Here is a 27,042-nt window from a genome sequence, read left to right as displayed (position 1 = left end):
GAGATCAGCTTGGTGTTTGTGACCACCTAGAGGGGTGGGATAGGGAGGGTGGGAGGGAGACACAGAAGGAGGAGATATGGGGATATATGTATATGTATTGCTGATTCACTTTGTTATAAAGCAGAAACTAACACACCATTGTAAAGCAATTATACTGCAGTAAAGATGTCAAAAAAAAAAAAAACGGAATACAGACTTCTGGAGAGAGACTCAGTTCAAATGCAGCTCTGCTACGTGCTGGCCATGATTTTGGGCAAGTTTCTTTCTCAATGTCTTAATTACCTCATCAGTAAAACAGTGATAATAATACTACATACCACAGACTGGCATTAGAATATAGTTAATAGGGTAGGGTCTTTAGGTCTAACTCTAATACACAAGAGTCCCAAAGCAAATACTCTAATTAAAATCATCTAGAACACTGTTTGGCACAAACTACACATCAACTTATTTTCACTTAGAAAAACATTTATTGAATATTTATGTACAGATATTTGCAAAAAATAAAGTTTAAAAATCCCACTAGAAGGGGAAAAGTTAAAATAATTCTAAAATAGATTTTTTTCAAAGTATTAATATAGAAAATCAATCAACATTCTTAAAACATAAAGACACTAAGATTCAATCAAATTTCTTCAATATTTCCAAAACAACACAGACAATTCTTACAACATGGTAGTCCAAGCTGATGTGTAGGGGCTTCCTTCCTGCTTCAAACATATAAAAATGATAGATAAAATACTTTAAAAATAATACATTGCTAAAATTTTTTTAAAAAAAGTTAAAGAAAGGGAAGTTCCTCAAGTGCTGGAAACAGACAGACATCAAAGCCAGTGCCCCAAGCTTGAGTTGAAACAGTGGCAATGCACAGGGTTTCAGACCCAGCTCTAAGCCCTAAGGGCTGAAGGCTTGGATATATAGTTTTAAAATCTCTTGTGGGGAAGTGAGGTGGTGAGGGGGAGAGGAGACATAACTTTACCTGTGAGCATCTGCATAAAGCTCACAACACCAAAGAGCTGTGCTACTCATGAAAAAGTAACCAAAAAACTCTGCCCCATGAACTCTGAGAAGGAGCAAAGAAGCCAGTCTGAGGCCTTTAATGGGCCGAGGGGTGCGGGGTGCGGGGGCGTCTCCAGTAAGAAATCAAAAACTCTAGAGGAGTATCACATATATGTGAGGGTTTCAAATTTACACAATAGCACAGTATGAATTTCATAAATTTAAAAATAACATAAAATCTGGCTGGATATTTGAAATCGTTAAAGATCCAGAAGATGTAAGTGTAAATAGTGATACTCAGATACTACACTGGATTTCCATGAAAGAAATAATTCCTACTAAAGATGAGTTCATCATAAAAAAATTACACCTTGAAGAAGGCACCATGAAGGGAGAGTTTTAGCTGGTGAAATAAAGATACAAAGGAGCTTCCAAAAACTACAAACAGAATAATGTGAAAGTGACTCAAACAATAAGAATGTTTAGAATGATAACAGATTTTTAAAAGGAGAGAAAAAACAACGAAAAAACTGGTCATATGGAAAAAGAACTCACATATTTTTAAAAGAGCCAAAAAGAAACTTAATGAACAAATAAATAAAATAAACATTGATGAAAAAGAAAACCTCAAGGGATATAGAGAATGAATATTTTTTAATAATTAAACAAATTCATATTTAGTCACGAAATCTATATTCTTTGGAAAAGCTGAAACACAGACCTGTAATGTCTCTCGGAGATGAACAGTTGAGAATGAATATCTTTAATAGTCATTCCAGAGGAAATGACAAAGAAAGGGAGAAGGACGCAATATTTGAAAAGATAATGGCCGAGAGTTTCCAAAATTGATGAGCCACATGAGCCCCTTCCCTGGTCCAGGAATGAGAAAAATCAGGATAAATAACAAGAAATCCATACCTAAATAAGCTCTAATGAAAAATGCAGAACATCAAAGACAAAGAAAGGATCTTAAAAACAATCAGCAAAAAAAGGGCAGAATGCCTACAAAAGAGACAGTTACATTGAAGGTAGATTTCTCATAAGTAACAACAAATGCTAGAAAACAACAGACAATACCTTCAAAGGGCTGAGGAAATAGACATGTTAACCAAGAATTCTATACCCAGGTAAACCATCATTCAAGTATGAGGACAAAATAAAGATATTTTCAGAAAAATGAAAATTGAGAATGTATTTCCCATAGACTCTCAGGAAAGATCCATTAAAGAAAGAAAATTGAACATAAAAAGGAGAGTGAAATGCAAGAATAAATTGTGTGAGCAAATATTGGCAAACATATCGGTAAAGCTAAATTAAACACAGAATCTTAAGAACAGTAACAATAAAACTGAATAATTTGGAGAGTGTAATGGTTAATTTTAATGTGTCAACATGACTAGGCCATGGTGCCCAGATATTTGGTCAAATATTATTCTAGATGTTTTGGTGAAGGCACATTTTGTATGAGATTAACATTTAAATTGGTGGACTAAAAGGGGAAAGGTTGGGGAGGGGAAATAACAGAAAAATGTATCAGTCAGAGAGGGCTGGTAAAGACAGAAGTAAAGGCATGATTAAGAGAAAGCATGAATAAAGTGATAGAAATAAGTCCAAACATATCATAAAATATAAAATAATAAATAATAAAGATTACACTCACCTATTAAAAGACTGAAAAATCTTAGAATATTTAAACATTTATACTTCTATGCTCTTTATAAGAGATTACCTAAAACATTAAAACATACACACACAAAAAAGAAAATAAAGGTTAAGAGACGATATATCAGACAAATATTAACCAAAATGAAGCTGGTATAGGCAGTATTAACATAGACAAAAGCATTAATAGATTTTGAAAGGGCCAATAATGATAAAAGGGAAACTTTACTGGAATTCAAAACAATCCTGAAGCTAAACACATCTACCAACAGAGTCTCAATATACATAAAGCAAAAATTGATAGAACTACAAGCCGATATATATTAATATTGAAAAAAATGAGAAATCTTAACATACTTCTCTCATAATCTAATGAAGAAATAAAAATCAGTAAAGATTTGAAAAATCTGGACACTACATATATAACAAGCTTGATTTTGTAAATATAATCTTGCAGAAAACTACATATCCACAACCAGGTTCTTTTCAAGCATATATGGAATCTTAATAAAATTTAATGATGCACTAACTGAGCTACAAAGACAGTCCGAAAAAATAACAAAAACTATATGTCACGTGAACATACTCTAAACATAGTGTCTGTGATTGGCAGAATAATGTTCCCCTCATAGATGTCTATGTACTAATCTCTGGAACCTGTGTTACCTTACATGGCAAAAAGGACCCTGTAGACTAAATTAAGAGCCTTGAGATGGAGAGATTATCCTGAATTACCTAGTAGACCCAAAAAAATCACAAGAGTGATAAGAAGAAGGCAGGACAGTCAGAGTAAGAGAAGGAGATATGAGTACAGAAGCAGAGGTTTGAAGGTCAGAGAGAGATATTAATGTGGAGGAAGGAGCCACAGGCCAAGAAATGCAGGTGGTCACCAGAGGCCAAAAAAGGAGAGAAAACAGATTCTTCTCTAGAGCCTCCAGAAGGGACACTGTCCTACTAACACCATGATTTTAGCCCAGAGAGACTGATTTTGGACTTCTGATCTTCAGAACTGTAAGAAAATAAATTTATGTTGTTTTAAGCCACTAAAGTTGTGGTAATTTGTACAGGAGCAATAAGAAATTAATACTGTGCCAAAATGTTAGAAATGAGATATCAGTAATAAAAGAAGCACCAAATCAAGTGTCCTAATACACCTGGGAACTTAAAAAAAAAGTTCAAAATAATTAATGGGTCAAAGAAGAATTCATAATGGAAATTATAAGACAGTTAAAAACTTTATCAGATGAGCACCGTATAGTGTACCAAGTATTGAGACATGTATCCAAATTATTATTTATAGGAAAACATATAGCCCTAAATGTTTATATCAAAAACCAAAAAGGTAAAAATTGATGATCTAAAATTAATTCAAGAAATTATAAAAATAACATCAACAGGAGAGAAAAACAGGAAGGATAATAAATGAAATAAGAAGAGAATGTTTAATGAAATACAAAATAAATAAACAATAAAAAAGAAACTATAAAGTTGAAAGCTGGGTCTTCAAAGAATTATAGACAAATTTCTTATTAATTAGTCAAGTTTTAAATGGGATGGCATAAATAAATACTATTAAATATACACAAATATATGTAAAAGTGTAAGAAAATATAAACAATTTTTTGCCAATAAATTTGAAATGTTAAACTGAACAATTTTCTAAAATATATAAATTATAAATATGAACCAAAGAAGATTGGAAAAACAAAACAGAACCTGCAACTATTAAAGAAATTGAATTAATTGTCAAAAATCTTCCTGTAAAAAACCCACTAACTCAGAAAGTCTAGCAGGTGTATTTTCCAGGAACAGGTAACCCTTTTTCATACAATATATTCCAAAGAATAGAGAAAGAGGAAAAATGCCTCAGTTCTTTTTAAGAAGCTAGCATAATCTGATACCAAAAGCATAGGAGGCCAGTACAAAAAGGGAAAAATAAAGCTAATCTCATTTATAATGGTGTATGTAAAAATCATTTATTTAAAAAATACATATGTATATGTATCTCAGCTGGACATTTAAAAAAGGTTATATTTCATCCAGCACTACAAAATATTTTGTAGCAGAAGAGATTTTCAGGTTTTAGTCTGTTTTGTTGATGGAAAAAGAAGTCTTACAAGGAGATTTTAAAGTTCTTAATGTTATAAACGGGCCCAGCCGCTCCGCGGCACGTGGGATCCTCCCGGACCGGGGCACGAACTCGTGTCCCCTGCATCGGCAGGCGGACTCTAAACCACTGCGCCACCAGGGAAGCCCTATACTGCACTTTTAAAGACTATTTCTCAATACGCCACTTGAGAAGAAGGAAAAAGGTGGTAGTTTAATATGAACCATCAACCCTCCATGAAAAGGAGAGGGGCAGAAAATGAAGAGTAAGCTACAGTAGGGGAAGAAGTAGAGGCAGGAAAAGTAAAGGGAAGGGGGAGGAGAAGGAAAAGAGAAGGAAGGTAGAATAGCAGCTAATATTTATACAGCACGTACTTTGTGCCAGAAATTCTTTTAAACACTAATAAATTTACTTACCGAAACTCAAAAATAACACTAAAATGATGTGTACTATTATTCTCCCCATCATACAGAAAAAGAAATAAGTGAAAAATTGCAATCACTCTAATTTTCTTTGTGGGTTAAGATACTCAGTGGACTCAGAAGCAGCACTGAAAAATTAATCCCTATGAATGAAAGGTAATATTTTGATCAATCATCTTTTCTATCTTAAAGATTATCTAGTATAATCTCTTTATATAATGGATGAGGAAATGGAAGCTTTTAAAGAGAATGAGAATTACACATGCAAGGTAACAGAACCCCAAAAATGACAGAATCAGGACAAGAAAGCAAATCTTCAGACTCTTTGTGTGTGTACGGATACTTTATTTGGATAAAACTTTCTTAGTGATTAAAAAGATCTTCACAGTATACTGCTCATGGTTTTCTAATAGTGCCAACATGAGACATGCAATAGTGTCAAACTCAACAGATGAACAGCACAAAGGTTGCAAAATCTCCTTCTATCTTTTTTATTTTACTTGTTCTAAGTAAAGGTCTTCAGTATGCAAAAAAGGCTTTGGAAATTATGCCATACAGTGATTCCTAAGCCTGGCTGATGATTGGTACCACCAGGGAAGGTTTCTAAAATGTCAGGTTCTTAGGCCATCCATAAACCTATGGAATCAGAATCTCCAGGATACAACTCATGTTTCTGCTGTCATTATTTTTAAAGTTTCTGTTACTTTGATCAGTCACTTATGGAAATTCTAATATAAAGGTTGTTGAGGATATTAAAATTTAAGAAAACTACAAGCTAGCTTTTTGTCATAAATGCATAAATACACCTCATGCTCTGGGTAGTAACATATTGGATGAATAAAAATATATTTTATTGCCATTTGTGTAGCTTAAATTTAAAGCATTTATGTTAAATCGTAACTTATTAATTAAAAAATTAACAAAGTTTGATGAATTTAAACCAGTGGTATGCTAGCAAATATTTAACAACCAGCTCTCTGGGTATAATTCCATGAATGTTGATTGTATCACAGTTTTTTAATATTGAAAGACTATTTCCTCAATTTTTATGCAATTTACAATATAATGAGTATAGGTACACTATGCATTTATTAACCTTTTTTTCTATTACTTTAAGTGCAATCAACAAAACAATATATCAAACTCTGATTTGTAGCATTTGCTAATTTCTGTGGTACAAACTTCCCACCATGGCCAAGTTCAAGCTACTAACATGATGTCACTGAACATGGAGCTTGAAGAGATGCACAGTAGTCCACCATTATATAGTATTCTACCGTAAAGATACAATAGGTATAAATAACCTCAAGGGCATAGATAATAGTAAAATGTAGTCAATTAATTATAAAGTAATGAATTTTAAGTATGTATTATCTTTGTTTTTAATATAACTTCATTATACATTTATATGATTTAATTTTTAATAATGTCTGTATTGAATAACCAGCACACAAAATTCCTGAAAAGTTAACAATTAGCTCTTGTAAGCCATTGCAAGCTGGCTCCAGTATACCTTGAAACACCTGTAATTACTACTGCTGCTTCTGAAATTTCACATAAAATCACACATCTATTTTAGTTCAAAAATTCTGCAGTTATCTGATTCAGCAAAAGTCAATTTATATCAAATTACCAGTATGTCCAAAGAAAATCCAAATCAATAATCTGCTTATTACATTTTAGTTCAAAATTTCTACAAAGATTTTTAATTTAGATTATAAGTTTATACAGAAAGGACTCCCATGCTTAACTCTCTGAGTATGAGGTTTTTATTTTGCTGTTATACACACTGTCAACATAACATTAATATGAATTTGTGCTATTCCAAAATAATTTTTTTAGCACATAGTCAAATCTTGTGGAAACTACTATTTTTAAAAAATTTTTATTGGAGTATAGTTGATTTACTGTAACCTACTATTTATTGTAGGCTGTCTCATGCTTAACTTATCTAATAGAGGAGGAGTAAAAAAAGAAGAATTAAAAATAGAGAAAAGAAGATATTTATGATCTGAGGCAAATGTTGAGCCCCTAAACTACAAAAGAGGGATAGAGAGGAAAAAATAAGTACTTTTGCTGGGATAGTGCTGACAGTTATCAAGAGTGGCCAGGCACTCAGGGGCTAGACATCCCAGATACATCAGAGGTACAGCGAGAAGTACAGGCTACCCAGGCACAAGCAACCTACCAATCCTTTAAAAAACACACACCTAAGAGTCATTGTTATTCTTTACCTTTCCAACATAGCATTGGCCCCTAAACTCAAACTCCCTTATTATAATCCATATTCATAAGTCAAGTTCATATCTAAAACTACAAGCTTTAGTCACTTTAGGTTACATTTAGATGATTAAAAAACAAAGTAGCATTTGATTTGGGAGCCTCCAGCTTTGAGGAGAGAACTGTCCCAGAGAATCCTACCATGACAGCAGGGGAAACCACGGCAACTGTTTAAGCAAAACCCACCTTAAGAAATGAAGCACTTCAAGACAGAATATATTAGTGCGATAGAGTGCAAAATGAGTCAAAAAAGAACAAAGCTTCAAATTCCCTCCTGACAGTTAATCCATAGTTTTCCCACTTCATAGTTATTTGCTACCAGCTTTCACGTTACTTGGCTGCCACCTACCAGAAATGTCATTATTATAATTTCAATACACATGCAACCACAGCAACCATCCAACAGGATTTCAATGAAATTAGTCCTATTTCCCCCAACATATAGTTATGTAATTTCAGCCTATTGCGTCCCCAATTTACATAGCATCCCACTCCCTACCTCTGCTGCCTTTCATCTTTTTCTACTTTTACATAAAAAAAATTATTTTTACTTCTGTATGAATCATTTAAAAAATCCTACTAGCAAAGTATTTAATTATTAAAATATAATTCATAATTATTGCTGTTTAAACTTCTTCCCTCGAGATTTTAAATCGTCCTTTAAATAGAAGTTTGGAAATTTAGAGTACAATTGCTATTCTGACATGTAGAATTTTCTGTGCAATAATGTGGAAAGATTTTTGAGTAGTGGTGTAGGTCAAGAAATATTTAAACAATCTACTTGTTTCCATGAATCTCCTATTAAAGATAAAAATATATACAAGAGACTGGGTATTACATCTAGTAACACTGTTAAAGTAATTAAAAATAGTATCAGGTAAGTATACATTGGTTCAGTCACTCAGTTTTTAAAACAAATTCTACCATTAGTAGTACACACTTTCAGGGTTAATAGGAGTTCATACCTAAGCATATCTATTTCAGAACAAAGTCAGAAAATGTCCAAAAAAATCAATCTTGCTTGTGATAGTTCTTTTACTTCAATTTGGTCTCAACAGGTAATGAACAAGAAAGTTGTGGAGAAACAAAGAATCCACATTCTTATTTAATGTCTATATCATGGGTGTTCGATGAATATTAAACATATGCAAAAGAAATTCTCTTCTCCCTGTAAGTGGTTAGAGTTTAACATTATCCTAAACTTTTAAAACCCAAGGTCTGTTATATAGGTAATTAACAATAATAGAAAGTTTATCAGTTTTGGCATTTCCAAACTAGCCTCAAATAAGAGTTAACAACTATGCCAAAATAAAAATTGAAAAATGGCCTACAATCAAATTCAACAATCTCCAACAGGAACTGTGCCAAGGTCCACTGTATAAAACAGAATACGTATAAAGATGCTTTGTACATGACATACACATAAATTATACAAACCTCACTGAAACTTCTCAGTACCTTTTCAAATTTCTAGCTTTGTGTTTTCTACTACTCCTGTGAACTCTGATTTTACTTCCATGAATTCCTAACTCTACAAAAGGAAGAGATAAACTTGGGAACAATCAGGACCAAAAGATATCTTGGCTAGGCTCCAGTGATGCACAGCAACTGTCCATAGAATACATGACTGTACAAGCATATTCAATGTCATATGATTCACAGCAATGAATTTAAAAACTGGCTTTATTCAGAATCTTCAGGATTTCCCTGGTGTCGCAGTGATTAAGAATCCGTCTGCCAATGCAGGGGACACAGGTTTGATCCCTGGTCCAGGAAGATCCCACATGCCACGGAGCAAGTAAGCCCGTGCGCCACACTACTAAAGCTCACATGCCCTAGAGCCCACATGCCACAACTACTGAAGCCCGAGTGCCCTAGAGCCCATGCGCTCTAGGGCCCGCGATCCACAAAAAGAGAAGCCACCACAATGAGAAGCGCACACCACAACAAAGAGTAGCCCATGCTCGCCACAACTAGAGAAAGCCTGCATGCAGCAATGAAGACCTAATGCAGCCAAAAATAATAAATCAAAAAATTTAGAAAAAAACAATCTTTAAACCTTCAAACAGATGTCTAACAGAAAAGAATAATAGTTAGAAATAAATCCACTAGCTTTAATATAATCCAAGTATACAACACACAGAGCATTTTATCAATATATCAACACAGGGAACTCTTAAAATACCTTATTTTAAGAGAGTTAAAAGAAATTATTATAAAGGGAAAAATTTCTTTTTATGTACTTTTGAACATAAGACATTAGACAAAATTAAAATCCAAAAGAAACTACCGTGCTTCCATAAATTGTTTGAAAAAAAATCTAATTCAGCTTAACGGTTTCAAATGAATAAAACTGCATTCACATATTTTTTGCATCAGCTGTTTTCTGAGGATGATTAAATATAAAAAGCTACTCTGCAAATTTCAATAATTTGCTCAACTTCTCTGTTTGAATGTTTGCAACATCAACAACCAATTTTTATTGGTTTACATGGCTTAATAATTCTCCAATATGAAGAAGTTTTTCTTACACGGTAACCAAACTGTTGAAGAGGTTTCTAACTGAAACCGCCTGTCATGCTATTTACATGATTGCTACCTAGAGAGTTCAGGCAATATACAAATTTGTTAAAGCAAATTATTGTTATAATTTTCAAAACACTTAATTGAAAATGTCAAGGTGAATAAGTGAGATTATAGGTGAAATTTTTATGTAAGAAATAAAGTTTGACTACTTTTTTTTTTTTTTTCCTTGCGTTATGCGGGCCTCTCACTGTTGTGGCCTCTCCCATTTGCGGAGCACAGGCTCCGGACGCGCAGGCCCAGCGGCCATGGCTCACGGGCCCAGCCGCTCCGCGGCATGTGGGATCTTCCCGAAACGGGGCACGAACCCGCGTCTCCTGCACCGGCAGGCGGACTCTCAAGCACTGCGCCACCAGGGAAGCCCAGTTTGACTACTTTTATATCACATTTTTCTGAAAGCTAAATTCTACTTCGAAAAGATTAAAAACTCTACTAAATAAAAATGGTAAATTAAAATTGTTTAAAATGCAATTAAAATGATTTCTCAATATAGACTAATATAGATGCAAATGTATTCTAGTTTAGGTCTATTCAACATGCAATACTAATATTATTTGTGTCTACGCTCAGTAGTAAAGTCCTGGTACTAAACAGAATTTTTGGAAATTATCAATAGTCTTAATTGTACACTGATGGAAAAATAGAAAGTACTAGATTAAAATGAAAAAGAATTTATATATACCATATATAACTGAATCATTTTGCTGTACAGCAGAAATTAACACAACATTGTAAATCAACTATACTTCAAAAAAATAAACTTTTAAAAAAACCAAAAAAACGAAAGTACTAAAGAAAGAAAACAGATCTGAGAACAAATCTTAACTGTGAATTTGCACCATGTACATTAACTTAATTTCAGCTAATCTGTCGATAATTAGATTAAGCAAATGATTTAATAGCCATATCTATAGTATCTGTCTGTTGGAGAAGGACAACAAAACTTGTTTAATTTTAGGCATGTAGGATATGTTGAGTGTGAGAGGTTTGTGGGATATCCAGATGGAGATATTGAGTGGGCAGCTGGATATAATGGTTTGAAGCTCAAAAGAGAGGTCTGGGTAGAAGATAACTTTTGGTAATCATCATCATGTAGAGTAACTGATGCCACAGGAGTGGGTGAGCTGAATAAAGAATTCTGGAGGATCACTAAAATATAACAGCTGGCAGATAATGAGGAATAACTTCAGAAATCTGAAAAGAAAATAATCAGAATGGTAAAATGAGAACCAGGAAGGATAGTGTGTTCAAAGCTTTAAATAAATTCATCAAGTTATAGTGAAACACTGGATCTGGAAAGCAGAATACTGGCAGTGATCTTACCAAGAGCAATTTCAGAAGATTACTGGAGCTAAAGTGAAATTACTGGGGTAGGTAAGAGAGTTGAGATCAGAGGCATGGATTCCTCATTTATTAAAAAACATACAAAACAAAACAAACAAACAAAAACTGAGTACCTATTTAATGTACCAGGCAGTGAGCTAGGCTACATTGAGATGCTACGCACTATGGGGATATACTGATGAGAAGACAGTCCAGACAGCATTTATAATCTGCTAGAGAAGACCGATCATGACTGTATCAGTAAAAGATTTTAACTGCATGCAATAGAAACCTTTGCTTAGTTTCAACCAAAATTGAAATGTTAGATAGTTCACAGAATTGTTGGCATGCTGAAGAAACAGGCTCAGAAACTATGTAATGAAGGAGAAAAGCATGGAAAATGATACCACAGAACTAGTCCAATGAAGACCTTACCGCTGCTGTCACCAAGCTTTAGCTGCTACAATTGGGATCTCACTGGCCCTAAACAAAGAATGGCACCTCCAACCTGAATGTTCTATTGCCACCCGCCCCCAAAGTTCTACCTACTATAGCCACTGCCAGGAAGAATTCACTGTTGCCTCCACTTATTTGTATCACTAACTCATGAATTCAAAACTGAGACAGACACTTCAGTTCGGTTAAGTCTAGATCATACATCATACCCCAGCTACAAGGGAAGCTGAGGGAGTGATTACACAACTTTTCTACTGTGAGAGAGGCTCTGCCTCCTAGTAAGACTCATAAGGTACAGAATTATCCAAACACAAGAAGAGGCTCAGATGAAAAGCAGCTATATCAGAGTAAAAATACACACTGGAGTAAGTAAGTAACACTAGCTTAAAAAAAGATGGAAGCTTATTTTTTTCCTCACATAAAGGAACTATGGAAGCCAAGAGTCCAGGGCTGATATGGTAGTAAACTACAGTCATAAGGAATCCAGGTCCCTTCTACCTGGCTGCTCTGTTGTCCTCAGTGCCACTTCATGACCCAGTATGGCTACTCAAGTGCCAGTCAGCACATTCACATACTAGTCAGCAGAAGGAGAAAAGGGAAGGGCCAAAGAAGAGTATGTGCCTTCCCTTTAATGATAGTTTTCAGAAATCACACTCAACTTATCTCAAATCCTAGGAATTAATCACAAGGCAAATGGAGCTGTAAAGGAAAAGAGAGAATATAGTCATTGTTATGCAGCAATGTGCCCAGCTAAAAATAAGAATTCTTCTTGCTAAGAAAGAAGGAATGAATGTCTAGGGGGATGTAAATAGCAGCATCAGCCACAGTAGGCCCACAATGAACAACCACTACAATAAGATATGTAATAACAATGAAGAGCAAAGGATTCTGACCTGGTCCAGAAAATAAGGAAGATCTCCTTGGGGAAGATGTATTTAAATGAAAAGTAAAGGATGAGTACTTAGCTGATGGAAAGGTTAGAGGCAGAAAGGAGAGAAGGAGGAGACGGCAGTTAGGGGCGAGGGAAACATGTACAAAGGCATGGAATGATACACAGAGAAGGAACAGAAAAGTCTCTCGTGGGCTGAAGGCTATAGTAGAGAGTAAGGGGAAGAATGGAGTGAGATAATGCTCGTCAGAGAGGCAGGGTCCCGATTCTGTGAAAGGCCTCTTAAGTTCAGCATCTTGGACTTAATCCTAGGGTGGTATGAAGTCACTGATTAAAGCAACACAGTGCTATAATCAGATTTGAAATGTAGGAATATCATTAAGACTACAGTGTGGAGCCTGGATTAGAGGAGAACAGGTTGGAGGTAGAAAATCAAGATGCAACTGTAGTTCAGGAGAGAAGTGACAGAGGCCTAGACTGGGGTAGAGGTACTGATGGTAGAAAGAAGTGGCCTTCCACTTTAAGAACTATTTAGAAAGTATAATTGGCAGGCCTGGTAACTGAAAGGATACTGGGAATAAGGGAGAAAACTGACTCTAGGGTTTCTAACTTGGATATCCAGATAGAGGGTAGGCATCATTTGCTAAGAGAGAAAATACTCGAGGAAAAGCAATTTTTAGTTCTTGTTTAGAGGAAGGGAATACTTAGTCTCACTTTTAACATTCTGAGTGTGAGGTCTCATTGAAGTATCTCATAGGAATTGTTCAGTATGCTGTTGTTTCTGTCTAAAGTCAGAAAATAGGGGGAATGGATCTAATATGTTTCAGAACAACGAGCACTGAAGCCATGGGAGTGAATTCCATGGCTTGAAGAAGATGTACAGTAAGACTAGTAGACAGCTGGGAATAGAGCTCCAGTTAGCCCAATCATTTAAGAGATGGGAAAAGAAAAACTAGGAGACATTTTACCTCCCTTCTCCAAGATTCTGTTTTAATAGGACTGGGGTGAGTCCTCGGAATCCTGGAACTTAAAAAACCCTAACCAATTCTGATATAATGGGTCCAGAGTTTTCTGGCAGTCATTGCTGTAGATCTGTGTGTCCCAATGAAATTAATCTCTAGAAATGCTCTAGCGGGGGAAAGAAAAAAAAAGGATTCCTTGGCCAAATTAGTTTAGGAGATGATACTATATCCTGCCCACTATATACCCACCTTCCCTCCTGGAGATTCTCAGTGCACAACAGCAAATAAAAAGCCCAAGAAGTTCTGTGTTTTGTTAGGTAATCTATGTAACTCTATTGAACAAATTGTTCCTCAACGGTATTGGCTTTGGCATACTTCTATCTTGTAAAACCTAAGAATACTCTGTGATCTGAAAACACTGCTAGAGACTTTTAACAAAATATAGGGAATCACTGTAAACCATGAAGATAATGATAAAATGTATGGATTAGTAGTAAGACCCCATAAAAATATGCACATGACATGTAGAAATGATAATGTAGAAAGACGCAAACAGTAGGAATGAAGAAGCTCAAGTAGAGGACATTCTTAGGGAAATAATAAAATTTGAAAAACTGGTGAGAGATAATAAAGGTAGTTCATAAAAAGCCTTGGATGCTACAAATGCAACCTATCTTTCACTGCCCTCTTTAATGCTATTTTCTCTACAGACTTAATATTATCTGCCTCTATGGACAAGATAATAATAGAAAGAGATGACCACTAGCTTTGGAATGAGAAGTACCTATGTTCACATCCTGATTCTGTCAGTTATGAGCTAAGTCAACTAGATAATATGTGCCTAAAATGTTTCATGAATGTAATGATGAAGGTGATGATAATAATACTGACTACTATTTATTGATCACTTTCTACATACCAAGAGAGGCAGGTACTTCTTTACATACTCAGTTACTATTCACAGATGCTTTAATATAGGTGGAATCATCCTAATTTTATAGGTAATGAAACTGAGGGTCAGTGAATATAAGCAATTTTTCTAAGATCTTGAGAGGTCATTTTGAGTATCAAGAGGAATAAGGTGTAAATGAAGTGTTCTGAAGGCTGTAAAGTGCCATAAAAATTTTAAGCACTATTAAATAAAAATGTACATAAATACCTTTGTTATTTGTGTACACATGCTTATTAACCTTTCTTACAAAGACTGCTCTTAGTAATACCATTTATCAAGGTTTGAGAAATAGTAACCTCAGTTCCTCAGGAACTAAACACTGATTGACAGCTTCTTTCCACTGTATTATTTCAAAACCAGACACTTAGTGTTACTAGTATTTTTGGAAGTTCTGATGAGTCAAATGCTTTAACCTAAATGATCATTCAGTTTAAATAAATAAAGGGTCATGTTTCTATTAGAACTAACTAGATGGTAATACCCTGACTCCAGTATACTCTCTAGACACATCCCCAGGAATGATTAATTATGGTTAAATACAGTTTTCTAATTAAAAGAATAAATGGTGAAGTCCTATTGAGGTAAAAGACATTTTATAGCCATAAAGGATTAGTATTCCAGTGTCTGAAATAAAGGATGACCTAGGGACTTGACTGGACTATTTCGGGTTCAGCGCTATGGGAAACCCACCTTATCTCAGAAAAGCTTTAAATTTTAACGTGTCTTTGATCTGAAACAGCTCTTTGTATGTCTCTCTCCATGGCTGGTGGTACTTGATCACTTAGACCCTATGTGTTCTTCCACAGGCACCAAGTGATTTGCCTGTAAAAGTGCCAGTTACCGGGGCTTCCCTGGTGGCGCAGTGGTTGAGAGTCCGCCTACCGATGCAGGGGACACGGGCTCGTGCCCCGATCCGGGAAGATTCCACATGCCGCAGAGCGGCTAGGCCCGTAGCCATAGTCGCTGAGCCTGCGCGTCCGGATCCTGTGCTCCGCAACGGGAGAGGCCACAACAGTGAGAGGCCGGCGTACCGCAAAAAAAAAGTGCCAGTTACCAATATAAGGGGCTGGGGATACAAAAATGAATAAGATATAACATCTATCTTCAAGGAACACTCAGTCTCATAGGGAAGACACTATTACCATTGAGATTACTAACCAATATCAATTTTATTTTGTATTCTTGGTTTTCTAGATTAAACAGAAAAGTCAAATGGTATAACTCATTCTCTACTTCCATTTTGGACATCAAATTTTATAAAACAAAACAAAAAGCATTTTTTTTAAAATTGAAAGGCTAAAATAAAGGCAAATCTTATCATGCCATTATATTTTAAGCAGGGAAACTTGCTTAAAATCTTTCAAGAGCTTCCAAATATAATTAGAATAAAAACCAAACTCATTACCATTTGATCTTGCCTTAGATACTTCTGATCTCATTTCATATTACTCTCCCCTTTGCTCACTACAGTCCATCCTTAAGCCGAAAGAGAAAACCACTCCTGCTTTAGGACCTTTTCTGATCATTCAGTCAAAAGCAAAAACCACATGTCCCTGTCCCTGCCTTGCTTATCACATACCACAGTTCATTTCTTTTCTTTTTTTTTTTTTTTGCGATACGCGGGCCTCTCACTGTTCTGGCCTCTCCCGTTGCGGAGCAACAGGCGCCCGGAGCACCGGACGCGCAGGCTCAGCGGCCATGGCTCACGGGCGCAGCCACTCTGCGGCATGTGGGATCTTCCCGGACCGGGGCACGAACCCGTGTGCCCTGCATTGGCAGGCGGACTCTCAACCACTGCGCCACCAGGGAAGCCCACCCCAGTTCATTTCTTAATGGCATTTCTCATTATCTGACAGAATATTGTTGATCTATTTGTTTATTTTGTGCCTCCCTCTTCTAAAATCAGAATGCCATGACATCTCACACCAGTTAGTTTCAAAAAGACAAGGGGTAACAAATGTTGGCAAGGATGTGGAGAAAAGGGAACCCTTATGCATTGTTGGCGGGAATGTAAATTGGTGCAGCCACTGTGGAAAACAATATGGAGATTCCTCAAAAAATTAAAAATAGACTTACCATGTGATCCAGCAATTCTACTTCAGGGTATATACCCAAAGGAAATGAAATGAGTATCTCAAAGAGTTATCTGTACTCCCATGTTTATTGCAGCATTAGCCAAGATATGGAAACAATCTTAAGTGTCCATTGATGGATGAATGAATAAAAAAGATGTAGTACATATATATTCAATGAAATATTATTCAGCCATGATAAAGAAGGAAATCCTGCCATTTGCAACAACACTGATGGTCCTTAAGGGCATTATGCTAAGTGAAATAAGTCAGGCAGAAAAAGATACTGCATGATCTCAATTAATATGTGGAATCTAAAAGAGCCAAACTCATTGAAACAGAGTAGAATGGTGATTGCCAGGGACTGGTGGATGGGGAAAATGGAATATGTTGGACAAAGTATAAACTTCCAGTTGTAAGATGAATATGTTCTGGGAACTTAATGTACTGCAGAGTTAGCAATACTGTATTATATACTTCAAAATTGCTAAGAAAGTAGATCTTAAATGTTCTCACTACACAAAAATAAGTAATTATGTGATGTGATGGAGTGTTAACTAATCCTATTGTGGTAATCATTTCCCAATACATTTATGTGTCAAATCATAATGTTATACACATTAAACTCACACAATGTTCTATGTCAATTATATCTCAATAAAGCTGGCAGAAAAAATTAAAATACCACAAGAAAACTGTACCTTTTACATCTTGCTTACCACAGTATCTCAGCACTTAAAATAATACCAGGAACATAGTAGGTGCTCAACAAATATTTGTCAGTGAATCATAAAAGGACTGAGTGGTTGAGCTAGGATTCAAATCCAGGACTGGCTGGGTGCCCATCCTTAGAGCTTGCCAATTGTATCAGAGAGCTTGTGAGGACAAGATTGGATCTGACTTATTTTTCATATCTTCCATATCCCCTAGTACACTGCTGTGTGTAAAATATCCTATAAATATATACTTGCCAAATAACATTTAGATTTCATACTATAAGTTCTTAGGTACTAGACTAACAAACAAAAACAGTATGTGAGTATCTGTAGGTACAGAACCAATTCACATCATTTCTTCTTCCCAGAACACATCTCTAATCCCATCCCTTCCTTCTTCTATTAAAAAATTCTTACTTTGTTTTCAAGAACCACAACTTGGTTTTTTTTTCAGTCTTTCCCAGCATTGAAAGAAACAGTTAGACATACAACTTCTGAATTCCCACAGCAATTTTTTCCTACTCTTATTATGCCTGATTTTTTCCAAAAGACTATGAGTTAAGTCAAGGACCTGAATCCAACCCTTTTATTCCTTCCCTTATCACTCCTTCTCTCTTTTTTCTTTTCCTTTTTTCCCTCTATCTCCCTAATTCCCCATTTCTTCTCTCCCTTCCCTTCTTTTATTTTTAGGTGATTAAGGAGAGAGGTTTAAAATTCTTTTAAAATATGAACATCTAGAGATAGCCTCATCCACCAGAGGGCAGAGAGCAGAAGCAAGAAAAACTACAATCCTGCAGCCTGTGGAACAAAAACCACATTAACAGAAAGATACACAAGACGAAAAGGCAGAGGGTTATGTACCAGATGAAGGAACAAGATAAAACCCCAGAAAAACAACTAAATGAAATGCAGATAGACAATCTTCCAGAAAAAGAATTCTGAACAATGATAGTGAAGATGATCCAGGACCTCGGAAAAAGAATGGAGGCAAAGATCGAGAAGATGCAAGAAATGCTTCACAAAGACCTAGAAGGATTAAAGAACAAACAAATGGAGATGAACAATACAATAACTGAAATGAAAACTACACTAGAAGGAATCAATAGCAGAATAACTGAGGAAGAAGAATGGATAAGTGACCTGGAAGACAGAATGGTGGAATTCACTGCTGCTGAACAGAAAAAAGAAAAAAGAATGAAAAGAAACGAAGACAGTCTAAGACACCTCTGGGACAACATTAAACACAACAACATTCGCATTATAGGGGTCCCAGAAGAAGAGAGAGAGAAAGGACCAGAGAAAATATTTGAAGAGATTATAGTCGAAAACTTCCCTAACATGGTTAAGGAAATAGCCACCCAGGTCCAGGAAGTGCAGAAAGTCCCATACAGGATAAACCCAAGGAGAAACATGCCAAGACACATAGTAATCACATTGGAAAAAATTAAAGACAAAGAAAAATTATTGAAAGCAGCAATGGAAAAACAACAAATAACATACAAGGGAACTCCCATAAGGTTAACAGCTGATTTCTCAGCAGAAACTCTACAAGCCAGAAGGGAGTGGCATGATATACTTAAAGTGATGAAAGGGAAGAACCTACAACCAAGATTACTCTACCCTGCAAGGATCTCATTCAGATTCAGTGGAGAAATTAAAACCTTTACAGACAAGCAAAAGCTAAGAGAATTCAGCATCACCAAACCAGCTCTACAACAAATGCTAAAGGAACTTAAGTGGAAAAAACAAGAGAAGAAAAGGACCTACAAAAACAAACCGAAAACAATTAAGAAAATGGTAAGAGGAACATACATATCGATAACTACCTTAAACGTGAATGGATTTAGTGATCAAACCAAAAGACACAGGCTTGCTGAATGGATACAAAAACAAGACCCATATATATGCTGTCTACAAGAGACCCACTTCAGCCCTACGGACACATACAGACTGAAAGTGAGGGGATGGCAAAAGATATTCCATGCAAATGGAAATCAAAAGAAAGCTGGAGTAGCAATACTCATATCAGATAAAATAGACTTTAAAATGAAGACTGTTACAAGAGACAAGGAAGGACACACATAATGATCAACAGATCAATCCAAGAAGAAGATATAACAATTATAAATATATATGAACCCAACATAGGAGCACTTCAATACATAAGGCAACTGCTAACAGCTATAAAAGTGGAAGCCCACAGTAACACAGTAATAGTGGGGGAATATAACACCTCCCTTACACCAATGGACAGATCATCCAAACAGAAAATTAATAAGGAAACAAAAGCTTTAAATGACACAATACACCAGATATATTTAATTGATATTTATAGGACATTCCATCCCCAAACAGATTACACTTTCTTCTCAAGTGCACACGGAACATTCTCCAGGATAGATCACATCTTGGGTCACAAATCAAGCCTCAGAAAATTTAAGAAAATTGAAATCATATCAAGTATCTTTTCTGACCACAATGCTATGAGACTAGAAATCAATTACAGGGGGAAAAATGTAAAAAACAAAAACACATGGAGGCTAAACAATACATTACTAAATAACCAAGATCACTGAAGAAATCAAGAGGAAATCAAAAAATACCTAGAGACAAATGACAATGAAAACACAACGATCCAAAACCTATGGGATGCAGCAAAAGCCGTTCTAAGATGGAAGTTTATAGCAATACAAGCCTACCTCAAGAAACAGAAAAATCTCACATAAACAATCTAACCTTACACCTAAAGGAACTAGAGAAAGAACAAACAAAACCCAAAGTTAGCAGAAGAAATCATAAAGATCAGAGCAGAAATAAATGAAATAGAAACAAAGAAAACAATAGCAAAGATCAATAAAACTAAAAGCTGGTTCTTTGAGAAGATAAACAAAATTGCTAAACCTTTAGCCAGACTCATCAGGAAAAACAGGGAGAAGACTCAGCTCAATAGAATTATATATGAAAAGGGAGAAGTAACAACTGGCACTGCAGAAACACAAAGGATCATGAGAGATTACTACAAGCAACTATATGCCAATAAAATGGACAACCTGGAAGAAATGGACAAATTCTTAGAAAAGCACAGCCTTCTGAGACTGAACCAGGAAGAGAGAGAAAATATAAACAGACCAATCACAAGCACTGAAATTGAGACTGCAATTAAAAATCTTCCACCAAACAAAAGCCCAGGACCAGATGGCTTCACAGGCGAATTCTATAAAACATTTAGAGAAAAGCTAACACTTCTCCTTCTCAAACTGTTCCAAAATAAAGCAGAGGGAGGAAGACTCCCAAACTCATTCTACGAGGCCACCATCACCCTGATACCAAAACCAGACAAAGATGTCACAAAGAAAGAAAACTACAGACCAATATCACTGATGAACATAGATGCAAAAATCCTCAACAAAATACTAGCAAACAGAATCCAACAACACATTAAAAGGATCATACACCATGATCAAGTGGGATTTATCCCAGGGATGCAAGGATTCTTCAATATATGCAAATCAATGTGATACATGATATTAACAAATTGAAGGGAAAAAAACATACAATCATCTCAGTAGATGCAGAAAAAGCTTTTGACAAAATTCAACACACATTTATGATAAAAACTCTCCAGAAAGTAGGCACAGAGGGAACCTACCTCAACATAATAAAGGCCATATATGACAAACCCACAGCAAACATCATTCTCAGTGGTGAAAAACTAAAAGCATTTCCTCTAAGATCAGCAACAAGACAAGGATGTCCACTCTCACCACTATTATTCAACACAGTTTTGGAGGTCCTAGCCACAGCAATCAGAGAAGAAAAAGAAATAGAAGGAATACAAATTGAAGTATTCCTGTAAAACTGTCACTGTTTGCAGATGACATGATACTATACATAGAGAATCCTAAAGATGCCACCAGAACACTACTAGAGCTAATCAATGAATCTGGTAACGTTGCATGATACAAAATTAACTCATAGAAATCTCTTGCATTCCTATACACCAATGATGAAAAATATGAAAGAGAAATTAAGGAAACACTCCCATTTGCCACTGCAACAAAAAGAATAAAATACCTAGGAATAAACCTATCAACGGAGACAAAAGACCTGTATGCAGAAAATTATAAGACACTGAAGAAAGAAATGAAAGATGATACAAACAGATGGAGAGACATACCATGTTCTTGGATTGGAAGAATCAATATTGTTAAAATGACTATACTACTCAAAGCAATCTATAGATTCAATGCAATCCCTATCAAATTATCAATGCATTTTTTACAGAACTAGAACAAAAAAACTTAAAATTTGTATGGAGACACAAAAGACCTCGAATAGCCAAAGCAGTCTTGACAGAAAAATATGGAGCTGGAAGAATCGGACTCCCTGACTTCAGACTATACTACAAAGCTACAGTAATCAAGACAGTATGTTACTGGCACAAAAACAGAAATATAGATCAATGCAACTGGATAGAAAGCCCAGAGATAAATCCAAGCACCTATGGTCAACTAATCTATGACAAAGGAGGTAAGGATATAGAATGGAGAAAAGACAGTCTCTTCAATAAGTGGTACTGGGAAAACTGGACAGCTACATGTAAAAGAATGAAATTAGAACACTACCTAACACAATACACAAAAATAAACTCAAAATGGATTAAAGACTTAGATGTAAGACCAAACACTACAAAACTCTTAGAGGAAAACACAGGAAAAACACTCTTTGACATAACTCACAGCAAGATCTTTTTTGATCCACCTCCTACAGTAATAGAAATAAAAACAAAAATAAACAAATGGGACCTAATGAAACTTAAAAGCTTTTGCAAAGCAAAGGAAACTACAAACAGGACAAAAAGACAACCTTCAGAATGGGAGAAAATATATGCAAACGAATCAACGGACAAAGGATTACTCTCCTAAATATATAAACAGCTCATGCAGCTCAATATTAAAAAAAAAAAAAACCCAATCCAAGAACGGGCAGACATTTCTCTAAAGACATATAGATGGCCAAGAAGCACATGAAAAGATGCTCAACATCACTAATTATTAGAGAAATGCAAATCAAAACTACAGTGAGGTATCACCTCACACCAGTTAGAATGAGCATCATCAGAAATCTACAAACAACAAATGCTGGAGAGGGTGGAGGAAAGGGAACCCTCTTGCACTGTTGGTGGGAATGTAAATTGATACAGCCACTATGGAGAACAGTATGGACGTTCCTTAAAAAACTAAAAATAGAATTACCGTATGACCCAGCAATCCCACTACTGGGCATATACCCAGAGAAAACCATAATTCAAATAGACACATGCACCCCAAAGTTCATTGCAGCACTATTTACAATAGCCAGGTCATGGAAGCAACCTAAATGCCCATCAACAGACGAATGGATAAAGAAGATGTGGTATATATATACAATGGAATATTAGTCACAAAAAGGAACAAAATGGGGCATTTGTAGAGACGTGAATGGATCTAGAGACTGTCATACAGAGTGAAGTAAGTCAGAAAGAGAAAAACAAATATCGTATATTACCACATATATGTGGAACCCAGAAAAATGGTACAGATGAACCAGTTTGCAGGGCAGAATTTGAGACACAGATGTAGAGAACAAACGTATGGACACCAAAGGGTGAAAGCAGTGGGGAGTGGGGGGTGGTTGTGTGATGAATTGGGAGATTGGGATTGACATATATACACTAATATGTATAAAATGGATAACTAATAAGAACCTGCTGTATAAAAAAATAAATAAAATAAAATTCAAAAAAATAAATAAAAATAAAAAAACAAACAACCCAATCCAAAAATGGGCAGAAGACCTAAACAGACATTTCTCCAAAGAAGACATACAGATGACCAAGAAGCACATGAAAAGCTACTCACTATCACTAATTATTAGAGAAATGCAAATCAAAACTACAATGAGGTATCACCTCACACAAATCAGAATGGGCATCATCAGAAAATCTACAAACAACAAATGCTGGAGAGGGTGTGGAGGAAAGGGAACCCTCTTGCACTGTTGGTGGGAATGTAAATTGATACAGCCACTATGGAGAACAGTATGGAGGTTCCTTAAAAAACTGAAAATACAATTACCATATTACCCAGCAATCCCACTACTGGGCATATACCCAGAGAAAACCATAATTCAAAAGGACACATGCACCCCAATGTTCACTGCAGCACTATTTACAATAGCCAGGTCATGTAAGCAACCTAAATGCCCATTGACAGGTGAATGGATAAAGAAGATGTGGTAGAGCTTCCCTGGTGGTGCAGTGGTTGAGAGTCTGCCTGCCAATGCAGGGGACACGGGTTTGTGACCCGGTCCAGGAGGATCCTGCATGCCACGGAGCAGCTGGGCCCGTGAGCCATGGCCGCTGAGCCTGTGTGTCCGGAGCCTGTGCTCCACAACGGGAGAGGCCACAACAGTGAGAGGCCCACGTACTGCAAAAAAACAAAAAAACAAAACAAAACGTGGTACATATATTCAATGGAATATTACTCAGCCATAAAAAGGAATGAAATTTGGTCATTTGTAGAGATGTGGATGCATCGAGAGACTGCCATGCAGAGTGAAGTAAGTGAGAAAGAGAAAAACAAATATCATATATTAACGCATATATGTGGAACCTAGAAAAATGGTACAGATGAACTGGTTTGCAGCACAGAAATTGAGACACAGATGTAGAGAACAAACGTATGGACACCAAGGGGGGAATGTGGCAGGGGGGGGGGGGGGGATGAACTGGGAGATTGGGATTGACCTGTATACACTAATATGTATAAAATGGATAACTAATAAGAACCTGCTGTATAAACAATTAAATAAAATAAAATTTAAAAATTTAAAAAAAGAATGAACATCTCGTCCAAAATTACAAGAAGTTATAATCCTTCAAATGATGTGACTATGTCTTAAATGCCAACTAGTTACATTTCTCCAAGAAAACTGTCCATAGGGTAGACTGTGACAAATTAAACCATTCCCAGTGAAGCTGAGACACCAATAATAGTTTAATAGGAGAATTTCTAGGATCCCGAGATCCCAAGGAACTCAAATACTAGATTTAAATTTACTCGGCCTCCCATAAATACACAAAAGCATATATAAATTTTCATATTATTATAGCTAAAAAACATCTAAGATATGAAATCTTTTAGTTCTGATGTTTAACTCTCAAGAATGCTCTTTTACTCCCTTATGTGATATTCCACTGGATTTCACAATCACAGCTTTTGAAATACTCCATATATTGAGTAGTCTACAGTTGGCTATCCATTATATAAAAGATTTTGTACAATAAGAACACATCAATTTCAGTTTTAAAGTATTATTCTTTACATTCAGTAGCATAATATATCATTGGTATATAGTACTCTAACTTACTCATTTGATTTGATCCACAGGAGATCATGTTTGCTATAGGAAGGTACACAGACATAGGAAGGTAAAAGGGATATGTGTAAGCCAACAGCATGGGAAAAGAGAAAAAAACTAAAAACAGTAAGATCAGAAAAACTCAGTGAACATAGGCATGAAGGATAAACAACATAGGTGAAAACTACCCAGTATACCTCAAAAGGGCTATGAGGGCATAAATATTTTACAGGATAGAAAAGTAAGTGGTGGTCATTACTATAATATAAACCATCATATAATATCTTCAAGAAGACAAGAAAGGGTACAGGGTGCCAGAGATGTTTATTATCAATGCAGACGCTATGAAGAAACCCAGCTATCTAGAATAATTTTTTTCTGGGGCTTAGCAGAGCTGAAGTTTTAGGGTATTGCTATGTCTATTTTACATTGTCACAAAAATTATTTTAACCTGATCATGTTGCTTCAAGGATATAACCTTTCATTTGCGAGACAGGACCTTGGTTAATTCACTGCACCTAAAATTTTTACCTGGTCCATAAGTAGAAAGGGTTTTTTGTGAGGGGGCTAATTTAAATTGAAATATTAATAACAGAAAGAAATCTTTCTGCCATTTTAGCAATAAAACTTATTTGAGGCAATATTCTTAGTTCTTTAAGTAGAGTTAAAAACTTTACAGACAGTATATTCCAAAGGCCTCCTTAGCCAATTTCCTAAAGTACAGAATGATCAATAAAAATCAGCCTGTAATGGTATCTTCCAAACATCAACTGGAAAGAGTCTGTGTTCAATGGGATGCCAAATAGTACTGCCAGACATTTATAGAAAGAGAATGCTATGTTTGCATTGTTCTGTTAATAGCATGATAACAAGTATGTTTACTGTAGGATCAGAAATGGACAGAAAAAAATACATAATAAAGCAGTGAATGGTGGACAGCCATTCATACTCTACTGGTCTACAGTTACTAGAGAGAAGAAAGAGTAAGTCCTATAATCTTAGGAAGTTATAAAAAAAAGAATACTCTCTTGTTAAAGCTCAAGAGAATCTGAAGAGGGAATAAAAGAGAAAAAAGTCAAACAGATTATGCTGTCAATTTTAGTTGTCATAATGTGCTTCAGAGATAAAACATTCCTCTGAATGGCAATTGAACAGATGGAAATTTTCATTTTTGGTTAACTGGATGGAAAAATTGGACCAGTACCTAAAATGACATTGAAATGAAGCTCAAATCCCCTCCCACAAGAAGGAAACAGATGCATCACTCCAGATACAAAATAAATTATTGAACACTGCATATATTATATTGGCATCATTGTATCCAACTGTACATCTGCACAATGTTTTAGTCTCCTGGTGAGAGAACAGACATTTCTGAAAGGGAAAATAGGCAACTAGTGGAGTGAATCAGATAAGTATACCATTTGGGTAAGAAAAGCCAAACAACACTTCACTGAATTTGAAGTTATTCATGCTGAGATGAAAAAAGAACCATAAAGTATACTGATTCCAATGCCCTTGAACTTATACATTGATTTAAATGTAGTAGATTTAGAAACATAAAACCACATTTTCAAGACTTTTATCATCTTAAATCAGAATGAATAAAAATATATATATATGACTACTTAAGACTCCAAAGAAGTTAGGGTTGAATACCCACCTCACTTGAGTTGACAGAGAAGTGAGTGACATACTAAACTAAAGCTACATTCCTTATCTTAAACTATGACTAGAGACGATTCGCAGAATAGGTAACAGAAATCAGACTTATTTGATCATTTAAAGTTAATAACTGATCCCGTGAGTTGTGAACTAAGGAAATGGGGTGATGAACTCCTTTTTACTCTTTTATAAGTCCCAATTCCACTTTCTGAAAAATACTGTCCTTTTTGGTACTTTCCCACTGCTTTCCTAGCCAGCTCTTGACAGAGCTTATCCATGCAGGCAGCTTACACCATCCTACACTTGCACTGCAGTCTTCCTATCAATCCTTTCCATTCTTTCCCAACTCATTAAATCCTCAGTCCAGCTGCAGAGAAAATATGAGATACCAGCTTTAGAGGATAGGTAAGCAAGCAGGTTGTTATTTTGTTTTAAGGTATAATCTTGGTTGGCAGTGGGCCAGCAACACTCCTGCATTATAAGGTGACTGTATACGGTCTGATCAAGGGATGCAGATGATGCTTGAGGATGCCAGCAGAATAAATTCTGAGGT

General features: G+C 35.7%; 1 protein-coding gene across 1 annotated transcript in view; it reads right to left on the bottom strand.

Moving 5' to 3' along the window:
- The window catches only part of NDUFAF2 (NADH:ubiquinone oxidoreductase complex assembly factor 2), a 188,229-nt gene that overhangs the window by 136,483 nt on the left and 24,704 nt on the right, over nucleotides 1-27,042 (bottom strand). The gene's annotated exons all lie outside the window — the stretch shown is intronic.

This window comes from Lipotes vexillifer, unplaced genomic scaffold, assembly GCF_000442215.2.
Source record: "Lipotes vexillifer unplaced genomic scaffold, Lipotes_vexillifer_v1.1 scaffold366, whole genome shotgun sequence".
Taxonomy (NCBI): domain Eukaryota; kingdom Metazoa; phylum Chordata; class Mammalia; order Artiodactyla; family Lipotidae; genus Lipotes; species Lipotes vexillifer.
Note: the sequence above shows the minus strand (reverse complement) of the source record. Positions and strands in the feature narration are given on the sequence as shown.